Genomic DNA, 19,300 nt, shown 5'->3' on the forward strand with positions numbered 1-19,300 from the left:
CATCGTGACACGAGTAGAACTGAGTGAATTATTCATGGCCAATTATTTACTCAATGAATTTATCCTCTCGCTCTTCTCACGGAATGCCCGTGAACAAAATAATATGTCCCCAGATTGATTTTTTTCATTTGAAGTTACTTGACAAACTTTTGCAAGGTTTCTTTTTAAAAAACAAAACAAACAAAGCTGCTGAATCCGCAGTCCCACAGGAAAGCTGCACATCCACGTCAAAGGACGAGCCCAAGAGCTTACATTCCTAACTTTGCTAGACACTAAAAATCATGGACTGAACAAAGACACTGGATTAATGGCTTATTACAACAACCTGTAACCCACTGCCCCCGACCCCAGCTTTTTGTCTCCTTTCCCCCCTATGACTGGAGACATGTTAACTGGCCACTTCACCTTGACATGTCCCTTGAAATATGTGTTAACTACCTATGCTGAACAGTCTGTTCCACCTTGTATTTAGCTGTGACCCTCTGAGTACGTCTCCCAGCCCCGAGGAAGAGCTCTGTGTAAATTCAAAGGCTTGTCTCACACCAGCAGAAGTTGGTCCAGTAAAAGATATTACCTCCCCCATCTTGTCTCTCTAAGGCCTGGTCTACACTAGGAAATTAGGTTGGTATAACTACACCACAGAGGTATGAAAAATCCACCACCGTAAGCAACATGGTTATACTGACCTAATCCCCGGTGTGGCCAGCACTCGGGCGACGGGTGAATTCTCCAATTGACCTAGCTACCGCCTCCCGAGGAGGTGTACTATCTACGGCAGTGGGAGAGCCCTCTCCCCGCAGCATAGGTAGTGTCTTCACTGAAGCGCTCTGGCTGCGCCACTGCAGCGTTTTAAGTGTAGACCAGCCCTGACCGTAAGCGTGGAGTAACGCCATGGAAGTCTCATCTGTTTACCTTGTAAGCTCACTCAATCACAGATTGTTTTTTTTCCTATGTGTATGTACAGCACCTAGCACAATGGAGCCACAGTCCTGACTGGGGACCTGTGGGCTACTGTAATAACAATCATTAATAATAAGTGCTGAGTTGAATCAAGGTCCGAGTGCTCCGCACCTTGCAGGACTGAGCCCTCAATCTCTAGGTATCTTTTTTGAGGGGTAAATTCATTTAACCCTTCCCCCCCCCAAACAAATCATAACAACCCCCCCCCCCCAAAAGCCCCAAATGTTATAGTACAAATCTAAATATGCAAAAGAACCTTGGGGGAGAGGAGGAAAACACTATTATTAGTCCAACTAGAGGATAAGGGTTTGCAAACCAAGGAATAATTTCATTCTTATACCCCCATGCCGGTTAAATCTTTCCACGCAGTCTGAAAAATAATTAAATAAAAACCCAAGCAAAAAAAAAAAAGACCAAACGTGATCTAACCAGCAATGTAAGCAGCTCAAGGTTCAGGTGATATCAGCTTTGCGCTTGTGGTTTCCAATGTTGCCAGCAGCCTTTTGTGGGGTTATTTCCCTAGGTCTCATTACAGCCCATTCATTATTGTTCATGTATTATAGATTTCATGTTACAATCAGGAGAAAAAAAAAACCCACTCCTGGCAACCTCCATTACATTCCGCAGTTAATTTGTTTTCTCACAGAGTGCTTGTATTTACTATGAGTGATAATCATACATATGCATGAGACCTTAAGTGAGGGAGAATGTGCTTAGGAGCTAATACAACAGGAGTTTTGCCTAGAAGAGATGTCAAAATCCGTTCACTTTTGTTATATCTGAGTAATTTAATTTCTTCTACACTGTTATTAGGGCAAGTACGAAGTAACGTTCTTTGGCATAATTGAAGCAAATCCCAGCAAGACGAGAGGATAACAAAACCTTGCGGTCTTGCCGTGTCAAATTCTTACCTACAGGACAGGGTAGGCAAGTACATTTTTCTTGTGCTGAATTAAATTATCCTGTTGAGCTTATTAACCTGTTATGAGCCATGACGTGTGTGTATTTACTGCTGGGTCTTTTAATGTTTTTGGTTTACTTCAATCCCCGCTCCCCTCCACCCACCCACCCACACACTCCCCTGTGTCAATTTTGACCTGTCACACCTCTTTCCTAGTCAGGCCTAAGCCACCAGACCATAGACAATTGGCTTCTGCCTTCAACATTCAGAAACGGATTATAACAGGGGTTCTCAAACTGGGGGTCGGGACCCCTCTGGGGGTTGTGAGGTTATTACATGGGGGGTTGCAAGCTGTCAACCTCCACCCCAAATCCTGCTTTGCCGCCAGCATTTATAGCGGTGTTAAATATATAAAAAAGAGTTTTTAATTTATAAGGGGCGTCGCACTCAGAGGCTTGCTATGTGAAAGGGATCACCAGTAAAGAAGTTTAAGAGCCACTGGATTATAGCATGTGGATTGCCACGTACATGCAGGGGCAAAAGAAAATGCAGGCCTGTTATTTACCAGGCTGCACGTGGCAATAGACTATATTGGTAAGGGATGCAAGGAGAAGATGGGTCACAATGCAAACTGCAGACACACACACACACACAACTAAAGTTAATCAATTTAAAGTTTTATTGGGGATAATTACAAGGGGTAAGGGAGCAGCGTATGATTAGCTAATAGAGTTGATGAAACTTAAAACACACAATGACTAAAATACCTACTAACAATATTTATAAACAAAGATGCAGCATTTAGTAATAACCGATACTTACAAATACAAACCAACGCATAACAACCGGCAAACGTAGAAACTCTGTTTGAAACACGTGAGCTGAGAGAGAGGCTTCGAGGTGATCAGGCTCAGTTACGGGTGTACACAGGATACACAGGATTCGTTTTTCTTTCTCCTCTCCCTGCCTGCACATGGCAGGCAGGCCTAAAGTACCAACTATGACATCATAGAAGTGTCATAGGGGACGGGGCCCAAAACCTGTTTGTGTTCGTTTCTGATTGGCACAAGCAAAGTTTACACCAAGTAGGGGAGCAGGTGCCTTAAAGTCTGGCTTCGCCCCCAAAAGGTGAGGAAATGCATATTGGTTTAGAATGCGTTCAACACTGAATGACAAAAGAAGAGGCCAGGGCAATACCGGTATGGGCAAGTTTTACAGGATGCAGACAGGAACTTATCTCAACATAGCATAGCCAAGGAATCCTGGAATTGACAAAGGGGTGAATTGTGGGAGTTCGGAGGATTTTTACCTGTCCTCCCACAATCCAAGGGGGCAGAACCGTTGACCCAAAAAGCATTGCAGTTTGCAGCCATGCCAGGAACCATGAGATACAACCCAGAAGTCACTGCAACTAATACAACTGAGTGTAGCACCCATGTAGGTGTCAGGCATGACAGCAAAGCTGCAGAGCATGGCTGAGCACTGCAAGCTAACTTATTAACGATAGGGTTAGTCAGTTTAAGTCTGCACAATAGATGTAAGCGCTGCAGAAAACGTGATTTTTAAATCACTCGTGACTGCAGCTGTGCCCATCTTTTACAATGTAACATCCAAACAATATAAAGGTCAGCTAGCTGCAGGTTGAAACTCAGGCCATCAATAACAGTGTTTGCAAAACTTTTTTGCCCCCCTATAATCTTTCAGTGAAGCTTAGATTTCAACTTTTTGATGACTCGGGAGAGGTGCAAATTTGTCGAGGCGGGTTTTGTAGCTTTGTAATGAAAATAGCACCAGGTGGGCACAGAGTAGGATTTCTGAAAGGAACAAACCCTTGCAGAGCTCATGACCACACAGAAGGCATGGGGCATAACATGACTCACTTATTTCATTCCGAGTTTTTGCTCTGCCATATTGGTCTAAATGGAAACCTGTGAACAGGAACTGACAAAAAATTAGTCAAACAGTATGTGAAGCAAGAGAGGCAAGTTTCATATGTCTTAGAGGTGCACTTTGGTCATGAGAAATGGCTTGCGGCTTATCTGTACCACTTTGGTCTTGAAATGTCACAAGGCACAGCTTTCTCCTGAGACTTCCAGTTCTTCATAGTTTTGGCAGACTGAGAAACAGCCAGAACTTACGCAATATATAAAAGGAATCTTGGCATTTTATGGGATTGCTTACAAGTCAGCAAAGCATGTCGCACACCTACTCCTTAGGGGCAGTATGTCACCTAGGCTGTATCACAAGCTCTTAGGGGTGTGATAACTTGAAATGCCACTTTCAGACATCAGGTAAGTGACCAACCAACACCTACCAACGTACATTAAATGTGCCAACATACCACACTAACCACTGCTTTCTTTATAGCCTACTTGCTTGGTAAGACTGAACATAATTTAGATAATGTGTATGTGTGTGGGGTGGCATCTCAGTTCATTTTGTGGTCCCCAGTTGCAAGCCATGTGCCTGGAAGTGGAGAATCCCATTTGCCTCTCATGAGATGTCAAACTCCTTGGCTCCCTTCCACAACCTTTGGGCAGGAAGGAATTAACCCCAGAAATAAATACTGCACTCAGGTACCAAACCAATGGCATTATCTGGGCCAGGACAAAATCTCAGTCCATGCCAGGGATGCTTTGGGTGCTTATACAGGAGGTCACATTGCAATACACAACCCCAGAGATATTTTAATGTATCAAGTTCCCAAAACTTGATTACATAGGATGGGTTTATTCTGTATATTTAAGAGCCCAAACTGGCTCTGGTCCCAGTCTCTTGAGGGTCAGATTTTTAAAAGTCTTTAGGCACCTATTGGGATATTCAAAAGCATCTAGGCACCTAATGCACATTAGGATCCTAGTGAATTCAAATACCTTTACAAAGCTGACCCTTTGTCTTTGAGCAATGATTGCTGATGATTGGGCAAAGTGTGAGCTTGGAGTGGTAAGATACAGTCTCTGATGCATTGTCTAGTGTGTGTCTCGATCACTGTGCTGGTCAGGGCTCCTCTGCTGGGTTGGGGCTTCTCCTTCAGCCTTGTTGCAGCTGCCCTGCTCCCTACACTGATCCCCCAGCCTTGGGTTCAGTTGTGACTGGGCTGGCTCCATCCTCCTTCTCCGGATATTGCCACTACTGCTCTTGCCTCACCCTCTTTTCAACCCTGCCCGTCAGCGGACTGTCCAAGAGCCAATCAGGAGCTTTGCAACCAATCCTCTGACCCACTTGGACAGGGCTGAGACCTCCCGCTGTAGTGGCATTCCACACCTCCAACTTGTAACTGTGAGGGCGATCCACCATTGGAACAAACTTCCAAGGGACTCCTCCCCTCCTGCCGTCTTCCAAGCATGACTGGCTGCCTTTCTGGAAGACGTACTTTATCGAAGCACAAATGAGTGGATTCAGTGCAGGGGTAAGTGGGTGAAATTTAATGGCCTGTACAGAAGATCAGACTAGATGATCTAATGGTCCTGTCTGGCCTTCAGTGCTATAAATCTATGAAACAGGAGGTTGCCTGGCAGCAGGAAATTTAGGATGGGATTTCCTCCAAGTTCCCTAACCAACCAGGGTTCTGGGGACTTTGCTCTTCTCTGCCCATCCCCTAATCAGTCAGGGCCCAGGGAGATAGGGCTGGTTAGTCACACTGCTGCCATATGCCTATAGCATTGGGGCTCCACTCAAATGATCCAACACAAGAATTATAAGAATTTTAGTCTTTGTTTGAGTCTTACCACTATAGGAAAATATTGTCTGGCATAATGCATGGTGGTGAGAGGAGACCTAACCTACATTCCCAGCTCTGCTTGTGATGCCGCTGGACTCTGCTACACCCGACTCTGTTGGTAACAGTGGCAAGTCACTTCCATCCCTTTTCTACCTCAGTTTCCCCATTTGTAAAATGGGGGTAAATAATGGTTAACTACCTTTGTAAAGTGCTTTGAGGTCATCATACAAAGAGAATTGTGTAGGTGGAAAATATTATAAAGTATCAAATACAACAACATTCTATTTATCAGAAAGAAAAAAATATGTATATCAAATTATAGGACTTATGCAATATATGACATCTCGTTGTACTGTTTAGCCTGGGGAAGTCATTACATACAGTAGTTCCAGACAGCAAATCTTGCAATTCATCCAAGCAGAGCTTGCCAGAAGGAAGAATATTCCATAAAGCAAGTTCAGGGAAACTGCAGCTTAGAAATCTGCTTATGTTGGCCATGCACAAATGAGTCTTTCCCTTATGTGGTATTTAAATGCAATCCAATCTGTGGGTTCCTGAATCAGTGAGAGAATAACAATTCATTATTGGAACATACTGTAAATTTCTGCTCTCTAAGAGGAACTAAAATGAATACAAAACACAGAAGAAAAAAGGAGGGAGGTTTCCTAAGTGAATCAGCCAGAACTACAGCATTCTTGCATGAGCTGTATGTCTCTTTTATAAAATTCTGCCATTCTTTTATTTTTTTAATCGTTTCCCTCAAACACTATTGCGGCATATTTGAATGACAGGGCTGTTTAATTGTGTCTGACAGTAATAACCCTTTCTAAAGGAAAGTAGTAAATAACTTTGCCTTTTTTGCTGCAATTTAAAATATCAGCGTGTGAATTTAGTTCTTATGAAAAATGCTGCATTGGCAGGTCAAGAGAGTGAAGATCTCTTTATCGACAGAAGAGTAGCTCATGGGCAGCAACCGCAACTATGTGGCTATCCTACATAACCCTACCTATGAGCCTCCACCCTAACCTGGATGAACCATCTGTAGGGAATCATTAGAGGATAGGTCAAATTTCCATGACCATTAAACTCTTTGGCCTCGCGATAGAGACCGCAAGCAAAGTTGCCAATCACTGCCAGCGGTGTTGGTAGTTTCTCTGCTAATAAAGGCATTTATGTACAAGATACTTGACTAAGACAGTCAGCCCATTTCACATATTCCAGAGGACAGCCAGGGGATGTTAACTGATGGTGACAGCCATCTGGGCTCATCACTAGAATCATGCTTTGAAATATGTTACTTGGTACGTTAAAAAAAAGACACAACCTGCCCACTCTGATGTGTCCATCAATCAATGGCCAAACACTCTGGGACAAATGAGCATACATGAGCACAACTCCACTGAAGTGAGTTGCAATAGCTTACATCAGGGCTGGACCTGGCTTTTTCGGTGGCCTTAACTCTAGTGTAATCACCGTATGAAACCAAACACACCATCAATACAAAGAGTGTTATTTCACCAAACTTGAGCTTATGATACTGATATGACACACTACTAGTAATAACAAAATTGTGAGCCATCATGTTGCAATAAATACCCCTAGCAGCACCACACCCCTAATCTTGGTGCAGTGTGGCTGGAAAGCCCTGGGAAGTAGGGGGGATAACTGGAGAGCAGGCCTGTTGTGCACTCTCCCTGCAGGGGCAGCTCCCGTTTTGAGGGCCACCTGGTTCCCTGCTTCAGGCATTCCAGCCTGGTGCATGGGATCGCAGCGCCACTCAGGGGTTTGGCCCAGTGGGGGCCAAATTTGAGTGAGGGGTGTTGTGACCTGGCACAGGGGGTTGCAGCAACCGCTCATGGCTGGCAGCCTTGGTTTCACGATTTCTGTGGGTCCAGCTAAGGCCACCCCTGAGCGAATGCTGGTTCCAACGGAGCCTGAGCGATGAAAGGCAACAGCACAGCAATGAGAAAAACAAGCCCTCTAGCTCTCCCAGCCCCTGTTCCATTCAGTGAAGGCTCGTTAGATTATTCCAGGAATGACTGAAACATTCACACATTTATTTCCTCCTGCTCCCCGGGGGGTGGCAGGTGCTGTTCTGTTGGAGAGTGGCTGCAGAAACAGCTGGAGGATTTTCACAGCAGCCTTAGCAACACCAGGGAGGGAATGGGAGAGCGGTGGATGCCTTCAAGAGTTAACAGCAGACTTAATTAAAAATTCAATTTGCTGCATGCTATGCCCTGCATGCTGGAGAAGTAGGAAGTGCTCATTGAGGCGCAAGCAATTTCACATCCAGGCTTTCTCTGGTGTTAAGTTGATCAGACACTCAGACATTTCAGCTCAGTGTGTGGAACTTTTTGTCATTACGCTTCTACTGTGCCCAAGCTGAGTTTTCCTTTGCCTGTGGGATCAAAGATGTTTTAAAATCAGTTATAAGCTAACTTGCACTTTTTTTTTTATCAGCCAAAGCGCTTCTGATTTCTTTTGTAGGTGAACCGGGATACATGTCAGAATTCAGCAGGTAGCTGCTTTGTTTAGCCAGAGAGAGAGTATTAGATCTGTGAGCCTGGCATTGTGCAGGGCAAATCCCAGAAAACTACTGAAGCAACACACGGTAAATTGAAGACACTGGATGAAAAAAATTGAAGTGATACTTGAAATTACTTAAATAGTGCTTCATGGGTTGGGTGAAATGCTCTTGTTAGATCATATAGCGGGGGGAAAGATAGACATTTTCCATGCCATCTTGAAGGTTAAAGAAAGATGCTGTTGATAGGGGCACAGGGGCTGATAGAAAGATAGTTAAATTACCTGAAGCATTCTTCTGTTGCCATAGCAGCCTTTGTGATGCCTATAAGAACAAACTAGTCTAGAGAAGCTTAACGCAGTTCCCACTGGCTCAGCCAGAAGGTGATTTCTCCATCACCTGACTGGCAGAGAGACACTTCAAGAGCCCCACTTTGAGTTTTGCCAGCAGTAGCCTGCAAGACTGTGAGGGCAGAAGCTATAAGAACATAAGAACGACCATACTGGGTCAGACCAAAGGTCCATCAAGCCCAGTATCCTGTCTTCCGACAGTGGCCAATGGCAGGTGCCCCAAAGGGAATGAACAGAACAGGTAACCATCGAGTGATCCATGCCCTGTCACCCAATCCCAGCTTCTGGTAAACAGAGGCTAGGGACACCATTCCTGCCTATCCTGGCTAATAGCCATTGATGGACCTATCTTCCATGAATCTATCTAGCTCCCTTTTGAACCCCGTTATAGTATTGGCCTTCACAACACCCTCTGGCAAGCAGTTCCAGAGGTTGACAGTGTGTTGTGTGAAAAAATACTTTATTGTGTTTGTTTTAAACCTTCAACCTATTAATTTAATTTGGTGGGCCCTGGTTCTTCTATTATGAGAAGGAGTAAATAACACTTCCTTATTTACTTTCTCTATACCACTCATGATTTTATAGACCTCTAGCATATCCCCCCTTAGTTGCCTCTTTTCCAAGCTGAAAAGTCCCAGTCTTATTAATCTCTCCTCACACGGAAGCCATTCCATACCCCTAATAATTTTTGTGAACCTTTTCTGAACCTTTTCCAATTCCAATATATCTTTTTTGAGATGGGGCGACCACATCTGCAAGCAGTATTCAAGGTGTGGGCGTACCATGGATTTATATAGAGGCAATATGATATTTTCTGTCTTATTATCTATCCCTTTCTTGATGATTCCCAACATTCTGTTCACTTTTTTGATTACCGCTGCACATTGAGTGGATGATTTCAGAGAACTATCCACAATGACTCCAAGATCTCTTTCTTGAGTGGTAACGGCTAATTTAGACCCCATCATTGTATATGTATATGTTTTCCAATGTGCAATTTTGCATTTATCAACATTAAATTTCATCTGCCATTTTGTTGTCCAGTCACCCAGTTTTGTGAGATCCTTTTGTAGCTCTTCACAGTCTGCCTGGGACTTAGCTATCTTGAGTAGTTTTGTAGCCTCTGCAAATTTTGCCACCTCACTGTTTACCCCTTTTTCTGGATCATTTATGAATATGTTGAATAGGACTGGGCCCAGTACAGATCCCTGGGGGACACCACTATTTACCTCTCTCCATTCTGAAAACTGACCATTTAGCCTACCCTTCATTTCCTATCTTTTAACCAGTTACCAATGCTATGTCCTTGCTATGTGTTTGCATGGTGCCTAGCCCAGTCAGGTTCCAGCCTCTAGGCATTATCTGTTATTAGGGTGACCAGATGTCCCAATTTTATAGGGACAGTCCCGATTTTGGGGGCTTTTTCTTATATAGGCTCCTATTACCCTCCACCCCCATCCCGATTTTTTACACTTGCTGTCTGGTCACCCTATCTGTTATGCAGGAGGTCAGACTAGCTGATCATGATGTTCCCTTCTGCCTTTAAAAATCTCGAAATCTACTGCAATAGAGAGAGTAATCATACGCTCTTTGTATTTATGGTGTGTCTGGTTTCATATGGTGATGACACTCGAGGGCACCCACTAATCACAGGGCTACCGCCTCCCCTCTGCACTCCCTTGACCACAGTAATGGAAAAGGGGGGGAAGATGGGTAGAGAGCCTTTCCCCTGGCAGACACAGGAACTGTCAGGAGAAAATAGAGAGAAACTAACTGCTTCAGGATCAAAGTATTGACTGGTACCAAAGAGAGAAGTTAATAGATATTGACTGTCTCTGGCTATGCGTAGGTCACGTACTACAGGAAGATGCTACATATTCCCTCAAAGACAGAATAAGACAAATGTCTTGCCACAATGGGCAAACTTTCAAATGCCCTGTATTGAACCAAGATGTCTCCTGCCCTCAGAAACTGTGTTCTTTTGTCATTCATTGAATTTTTATATACATGAATTGCTGTAATCTGGCGATTACACTACGTGCCATGGAGGGTATTCAGCATCTCGCAGGAGGTGAGTGGCCCCTTGCCAGGATGGGCCTGAAATGTCTCAAACAATCCTATAATTTATGTTAATTAAAGCATAATGATAATCTATTGTTTATCTGAGGACACTGACTGAGGAACAGGCCTTTCCTACTAGGGTATACACTCAGATGCCATGTAATTAAGTCATAGTTATATAAGCAATGAACAAATGTGTAATGAGATTCAGATTACACATTAAGGTGATAAGGAAAGATCAGGCATTTAATTGGCATTGAACAAATTAGCTGCAACAAGTTAGGTATCAATGGACACATTTCCTACAATATCAATTATTATTCTGAATATTAATTGGAACCTAATCAATTGTTTTTGCAGAACTCAAATATACACCGATATCAATAACTGTAATAATTTTATAATGCCCACATATGAATGCACTTAATGTACAGAAAAATATATGATATCCCTGCTCCTGAGAACTTAGATTGGCATGGGCTGAGTGAAAGCAGAGAGAAAAAAATGTACATGCTACTGTTTGCAGTGGGGATCAGTTGATAAGGACTCAGGAGATCTACCCCCCCGCCAAGTCTGTTGGGTGACATTGGACAACTCATTTTGCTGCTCCGTGCCTCAGTTTCTCCAGCTGTCAATGGAGATAATGATACTCTCTTTGTCAGAAGCTTTGGAATGTGCTGATGAAAAGTTCTATATAATGGCTACATTTGTCCTTCGAGTTTGGTGCAATCCCATATTGTTAGTAATGGCTCAATTTCTAACTTGGTTCTCAATGTTTGCGAATTGAACAACCCTGAATATGCTACCTGAGAAAAGCAGTAGCCGATTCTGACTACTGTAATACCAGACCAGTAATGTAGAAAATAGCTAATTGTACAAAGTTCTAGACTATTTAATCAGCACATGCAATGCCGATAACGCATACATTCAAATTAATGAATTTAAGGAGGAACAAAGTACAGGGTGATCTGATCAAGACACAAATACAGTTTGAATATAATTTATGAATTCAATAAAGGAGACACATCAGTGTTAACGTCTGTCACAATTCATAAGGTGAGAATAAAAGCCCGGAGACCAAAGACTTATTGCACCTTTAGATATACCATCTCCCAGGGCTCAGAGTCAGAATAAAAAAGATTGGGTTGGTAGCGACTTCAGTTTGGCAAGCTCTGGAAATATGCTACCTTCAAAGGCAGCAATATCCTAAGGTGAATCCATTATGTATATAGAGAATACAGGCTGGTGTACTGTAGGCAGTGTAAAGATGTTGGAAGCATGAGCTTGAGGATTGTTGCTTTGGAGTTATGCAGGGCATTACAAATGAGTACCAATAAAACCCCTATGCCCACCACACCGCCAGGTCGTCTGTATATATTATCTAATTCACTGCCTTCCACCATCTTCCAGTATTCTTAAACCTTCTCCAAGACAGCAGCTGGGGAAAACCCAACCTTCTCCTTCCTGGTTTCGCCTGATTAACACATATTAGATACTTTTAGAGCATTGTATCAGAGGGGTAGCTGTGTTAGTCTGGTTCTGTAGAAGCAGCAAAGAATCCTGTGGCACCTTATAGACTAACAGACGTTTTGCAGCATGAGCTTTCGTGGGTGAATACCCACTTCTTCGGATGCAAGACTTGTGTGGTATTCACCCACAAAAGCTCATGCTGCAAAACGTCTGTTAGTCTATAAGATGCCACAGGATTCTTTGCTGCTTTTAGAGCATTCTTGTCTTCTTTTTTTAACTCAGTACCAGTTGCCATTAATTTGCATGTTAGGATTGTCACTTTCTTATAGGATCTGTCTATCTTTCCTTTGACAACAAGAAACTTTGGCATATGCTTTCAGCCTTATCTTTTAGAATGCTTAATGAAAAACATCAGTTAGGTACAGACAGCGAATTAGAGGAAACTGAACAGTGCTTACAAGCTGCCTTCAGTATTTTGCACAATATCACAAGGCTTTTTATGTCAATAATTAATACAAAAATAAATACTAATACTATTGGTTCCTACATCTGTAGCCATAAGGCACTCTAAAAGCAACAGCAAAGTTACTTTAATAGGCATTCATATTGTTTCTTTATTTTTGTATATTGCACAATCACATATCCCTGATTCCGTAGCACGTCATATCTTTCTTTAGAGAAAAAGGCATTTGAACCTATTTTCTTCATCCTATTATGGAACATATCTGAAAGTGACTCTCGGTAGAGAAAAGCTTAGCACATCTCCTGGTGACTCAAACCTGGTGACCTCTAAGCTTATAGAACAGCTACTCATAACATTCAGATCCCGTTGAGTTCATCAGCACGATGGCATGCTCTAAATCTGCTCCGAGTCTATTGCCAGACATGGAATGGACTAGACTTTTAGTGGTGCCTTGAGCAAACATTAGTATGTAGATGTCCTGCCACCAATTTGATGTCCAACAATTAGCTATCGATACAAAAGGGCAGGCACAATTATTTGCAGGTGCAAATTTGCTCGTAGATTAAAAGCTGGCCCATTTTGTTTAACTATGTATCTGGATTCTAGGCAAACATGACACTAGTAACCTGTGAGGATTCAGACCTAAGATTAAGTGATGGACCTGAGTGAGGGAATTCAGGTTCAGATGACAAGCTGAATTTCTGCAGTAGGGAGGCACTGATTCACGTTTCTAATTCAGGGCTATTGCAGCAGTAGCCTGACATTCAAGGGGGTTTGGCTCTGATGTCTTATATTAAATGGAGGTAATTGTGGCAGATGTTTCCCTCCTACCGCGTGTACCAGCAGGAAAGCAATGATGATGTGCAGTGGAATAATGGGCCAACAGTTACAAATAACCTGTTGCAAATAAAAAGCCACGTATTTTACAGCAAAGACACTAGACTAAGGAAAACTGCAGCCAAAATGTCAGGTCCACATAGCATGTAGTTCACCTTCCAGAACCCCAGCAATCTCATGCAGAGGTCATTAAAAACCCAGCATTTGCACTGTGATTATTAGAGTACCATGATTAGGGCCCTACCAAATTCATGGCCGTGAAAAACGCGTCAGGGACCATGAAATCTGGTCTCTCCCCTGTGAAGTCTGGTCATTTGTGTGTGTTTTACCCTATACTATACAGATTTCATGGGGGAGACCAGCAATTCTCAAATTGGGGGTCCTGGCCCAAAAGGGAGTTGCCGGAGGGGGTCACAAGGTTATGTTAGGGGGGTTGTGGTATTGCCACTCTTACTTCTGCGCTGCTTCCTTCAGAGCTGGGCAGCCGGGGAGCGGCAGCTGTTGGCACAGCATCAGCACAGAAGTAAGGGCAGAAGGACCGCACCCCCCTCTACAATAACCTTGTGACCCCCTCCAAACTCCTTTTTGGGTCAGGATCCCTACAATTACAGTACCATGAAAATTCAGATTTAACTAGCGGAAATCATGGAATGTATGATTTTAAAAATCCTGTGACCGTGAAATTGACCAAAATGGCCCATGAATTTGGTAGGGCCCTAACAATACTAGGGCAAAAGGAGGTGCCTGAAGTTAATGCTGAATACCCTCCGGACAATGTGGACTTCAGTGAGATAATGATGGTGCTCAGTAATTTTGAAAATCAAGCCAGATTTATTTAAGAGCCTAACTATGAATTTAAGAGCCTAATTTTTGACACCCTTTCCTTAAAATCTTGGTCTGTAAACATAGCTATTCTCTTATTCATTGGAAACCTTTCACAGACAGGTTCTCTGCAAGACAAGCCGCATAGCCAAGCCTGCAAAAGTTTGTCCCCGATTTTGCTTTTAAAGCATTAGTTACCAACAACTTAGCTAATAACTCATTGCTCATGCAAATTCATTCTGCGCAGAGAAACAAGTCTTGATGATTATAAAATGCTGCAATCACAGCATTGCTTCCGGCCAGCTGAGTGGAAATTCATCAAGCATTTGATATTTAAAACGGCTTCGGTGATGAATGTGTGCCTCCGTTTATGACTGTACACCAAGACGGGAGGAAAATGGACTACAAGAAAATGACTACATGATTGGAATCCCAACTGAAATCACGGGCGGTAAAGACAGGGACATAGAATTTCACTCGGAGCTGGCTTACTGCATGGGGGAAACAGCAACATGTCCATTGTAATTTTGCAAGGAACTATTTCAAAATTAAACACGAGCTCATGAAAAATGGAAGTTGCACTTTTATGTCACGGTTTGGGGCAGTGTACAGTGGTAGGTGTCTCTCCTGTCCTTTGGTACACATGCTGTTATTATTCTGAACAGTGTTATGTGTGCCCAGAGTATATCAAGAGGATAAGGGACTCTTCTGAGGCTCTCATACAGCCTACTGCTGCTTATATCTGTTCTGTGTAAGACATTAAAGTAAGAAATAAAAAGGGAAATTCATTCAGCAATAACTAGCCACGGTCACATGGCACTAATTGTTTTCATGGATTCATGCAGAGTTAACATTGTGGGAAATGCTGCATAATAAGCAACACATCACTATTAATCCCATTGGTATTCAGTGTAATGGTATTCATCATTATGTCATGAATTTGGTAATGATGGTGGAAGGAATATTGTAAACCATAGGAATTTTAGTGTAACTTTTAAGTTATTCAAGCCTGATGCTGCCAGGGGCCAAATGGGACATATCCTCCCCTCATATGAACTTCAAATCATTGCTAGACAAGCCAAAATCTGTAAGGGCTATCCAATATTAAGCAGTGGAACAGAAGCAGACTGGAGAATCATCATTGTTTATATAAATTATAAACCACAGCAAAATGCTGACACAGGAACCAAATTATAGTTTTTTGAACTCTTAAAATCCAAGATTTTCCAGGGGTCTAAATAGCCCCTGGACGGTTGTTTATTTTTTTTAATATTGTGACAGCCAAAATACCCATTTGTTCCCTCCAACAATGGACCCTGGCCCAGCAGTGATTGACAGTGGGCCAATTGTGTGCTGGACTGGGAATTCCCCTTTTGCATGTTGGCAGCAAGTGGCTGACTTGTTAGGAAACCTTGGCCAAGTCACTTAGGCCCAGACACACAGTCATTCAGGCTCCTAACTTCCATTTAAATCAACTCAATTAATTCCCATTCGAAATAAAAACCTCTGTGGATCTGGGCCTTATGCAAAATGCTTCAGTTGGAGCTGGGAGTGCTGGGCACTGTGGGACACTTCTCTAGGAGAGTAAAACATGGAATTAGGTAGCTAACTTTGGGCACCTCACTTAGCTGTATTGGCTTTGACCTGTCACTGTGGCTTGTTTACCTATGTATAAATTGGACATAATAATGAATATCCAGCTCACAGAGGTTCTGAGAGGCTTAATTAGAATTCGTAAAAGCTGTGAGATCCTAGGATGAAAAGTGCTACATAAGTATCATCAGAAGTGACATCTCAGCATTGGCCAATTGTGTGTTGACTGAGGCTGCGGTAACATTCCCAGAATTATTTTTCCTGGCACTTGTAGAAAAGACTTTTATGGACAGAAATATTTACTGTACTTAAAAAAAACCTGTAACCTCCCCACCTCCATCTGTAAATCCACAGCTCTTTTTTCCATAAATCAATGCAGCTAACTGAATTTTGTCAGGCTATATGATTTTCCAAAATGCGGAGCAGAGAGAGAGAAACTAACCATATAGCTGTAGGATGGAGGAAGAGATGCCTAGATGCAGAGTCATTGGATGACTTTTCCAAGCTGCTTGGAATTACAAGTTTGAGTCCCAGCATCAGAGTCGAATCAGCTCATCATTTTCCTAGGGTAGCTAAACCATAAACGTGGGGTTTTCAAAAGTACTCTGTTCCCATTGAAGTGTATAGGTGTTTTAATATTGACATCAGTCTTGCCATTGATGTCAATGGGAGCAGACTCAGGTCAGCACCGTGTGCTTTCGAAAACCTCCCCCCAACGTTTCATGATGGGACACTTTGTGGGAGACTGTCAAATGGAACTATAGACACTGATGTTCTTCTGCACTGTGAGGACTTTAAAGATCCCAAACCAGATTCACTTTAGACTGCATTGTAGGCTTAGACCTGCTGTCTATCACCACAAAGTGAAGACTATAAACTAGTCTAGCTTGGACTGTTGGAAGCTTTCCAAAGCTGGACCTGGCCTTAGAGGGTGGACAGAGCTCTGGAGGAAAAAAGAGAAGGAAGAAGATCCTGGGACATAAGTATCTTGAACTTTTTGTGGTCACACTGATATTCCAATAAATTTGTAATAGTCATTTATTGGTGGATAAGAGGTTAGAAGAAGGGTGCTGAGTTCCCTTATATCATGCCATAAGAAAATTACAAAGCAGCTCTCTGTTTTTGCATTAAAATTAGGAATTGAATCTCTGCAACTTCATGTACTTTTCTCCCACGAGATATCCAAAAGAATTACGTTTCAATTGACTTTCCAGACCTTGGTTTTCAGAGGAAGCTTTTTGAAATTGGGACATCTGACAATTTGAAATTCAAATGGATTTCCATCAATATGTTTACTATTGCGAGGCAAGCCTCCTTGTCCCCTGGGTGTTTAATGCCGCAGTAAGTAATTGGTCCTTTCATCTCTTGTATGTGTGGAAGGAAGAGTATATGGCTCATACAGTGAATTGTCAATATAAAGGATCCCTGCAGTGGTTTTAAATATCCCAGCTCTAAACTCCATTAAATCCCATTAAAAAGGCTGCTCTGCATACACCCCCACTATCCTTTGAAGGTTTTTTTCCCCCTTTTGATTCTCAAGGGTATCCTTAAAAGTATTCATAAAATCTAGATGCACAGACAAAAGGGAGGCAAGCATGAGGAATAAGAGCTGCTAGAGATCTGAACTCTAGCCAACAGGTCACAAAAAACTTATTGCCCTTTTATCCATTAGGCTTGAAATAAAAACTAACATTGAAAGTGCCTGTGTCTGGAGAGTCAGATGCTTCAGAGATCAAATTACAAGAATGGTCTGGTTTTGTGTAGCATTGTTCATATGAAAATGCCTCCCGGCTTACAGGTTACCATTAAAATACAAGGGCAGTACTGAGCAGGAACTGGATTTTTTTTTGGTTTGTGAGAAATTCCATCATTTTGAAAATATTTCCACTCTGAAACGGAATGAAAAACAACAACAAAAACCACCCCAAATTTCCAGTGAACCAAAATTCTGAAAAAAAAAATATTCATTTTAGGTTGATCAAAATGTTTAATTAACATCTACATGTTTTGTTCCCAGTTCAACTTTTAAAAACTGTCTACACTATATATTACAGGACATTATATAACATTTACAAAATGAAATGAAGTGTTTCAAAACGGAAATGCTCCATTCAATTTTTTTCTAAATGAAATTTTTGTCCAGCTCAGCACATGCCCTTGAAATATTTTGCTTTTGACAAATCAGCATTTTCCAATAAAAAAAAGTATCAGAAAAAAAATCCCACCAGCTTTAACTCTATGTTAAATTAAACACAAGCTGTGGGCATTGAGCCAAATCTGCTCACCTTACGCGCTAGCATAGTTTTACTGAAAGTAAGTTGTCCCATAGTGAGGTAAGGTAGAAACTAGGGATAATAATAGCACTGTACATTTTCATAGCAACTTCCATTTGAGGGTGTCCAGGCACCTCATCGTTGGAACACAATTCTGAGGTACGTCAATGCCTCATTTTACAGGGCACAGAGAAGTTAATTTTGTTGTTCAAGGTCCCGGAGCAAGTGGCACCAGAGCCAGCAAGGAACCTCAAATCTCTGACTCAGTCCTGTGCTGTCAGAGTAAGGACGTTGGTTCCTTGGAGGGCTGTGTGCCTTTGCATAAAACAAGAACTCACTTGAATCTTTGCCCAAGGCTGAGACTTGAAGAAGGTCCGTTAACCTTTCATATTTTTCTTTATATTTGTCTGTAGCCTTCTGGTTTAGGCTACAGACAAAGCTCAAGCCACAAAATTTGGATCCCGATTTCAAACATGGAAGAGTTTAGGGATGTTTAATAAGTTTGGGGAGGGTTCCATTTGCTATGAAGAGTGGGAACCTTTTGTACATTTGGACTCTGCTTCAGATTTTGACAAGCTGTTTCTGTAATATATACAGCCCAGCTAGAACTACAAATTACCAGAAAGCTCGTTTTCTTGAGAAGTCCGGCCCAAAGAAGCTTGGATAAGCTTTTGAGTGTCCAAAACAATGAATATAAAGGCCAGGTTTCAGGGGAATGATTGAGAATAAAGAAGCCATGGAATCACCTTAAAAACCTTGTAAAACAGGCTATCTAGGAGTATTTCACAGAAAGAAATAGGGTCACTTACAAGCGAGGGTAATCTTTAAAATGTTTTCCACTCCGGATCTCATGCACAAGTGTTCTTGCATGCCTTTAACACTCCCAGCTGGATTTATTTTTATTATTTCCTATAATTTAGAGAACACTAGTCTCAAACTCTGGGTGTTACCATGAGACAACTCCACTGCACGGATAAAAGGAGGTAGCCTGAGAGTTAACATTGTGGCCTTTCACTGTTATTTTTAGCCCTGGCATTTCTGTAAAGCATGATATAGTGAGGAAAAGTCTTCTTTCCCCATCTCCCAAAGCTTGCCTTTCCACCTGCAGGGTGGGTTGCTTAGTATCAGTTCACTGATCTGCAATATGGATCACACGAGACAAGGATCTGGCCACTTGTGGCTGTTATTAAAGGCTAGTGAATTTCCTTTAGACATTTATTTCAACTGCAGATTGTTTTTTGTGGGTTTTTTTGCATTTGGCATGGAATGGAGTGTGCTATTTGTGTGGGCATCAGTATCTGGAGTTAACTGGGCAGAGAGGTCTA

At 42.3% G+C, this 19,300-nt stretch overlaps 1 long non-coding RNA gene across 2 annotated transcripts; it reads left to right on the forward strand.

Annotated features, from left to right (window-relative positions):
• The first annotated feature begins 2,927 nt into the window (after positions 1–2,927).
• On the forward strand, positions 2,928–14,636 carry LOC123350797. Of its 2 annotated transcripts, none has more exons than XR_006573833.1 (3): positions 2,928–2,989; positions 8,070–8,193; positions 14,229–14,636. It is a non-coding gene; the product is annotated as an uncharacterized LOC123350797 (long non-coding RNA). The 2 variants fall into 2 exon arrangements; XR_006573834.1 differs by having other exon boundaries at positions 14,357–14,636.
• The last annotated feature ends 4,664 nt before the right edge of the window (positions 14,637–19,300 follow it).

The sequence above is a fragment of the Mauremys mutica genome, chromosome 16 (genome assembly GCF_020497125.1).
Source record: "Mauremys mutica isolate MM-2020 ecotype Southern chromosome 16, ASM2049712v1, whole genome shotgun sequence".
Taxonomy (NCBI): Eukaryota; Metazoa; Chordata; order Testudines; family Geoemydidae; genus Mauremys; species Mauremys mutica.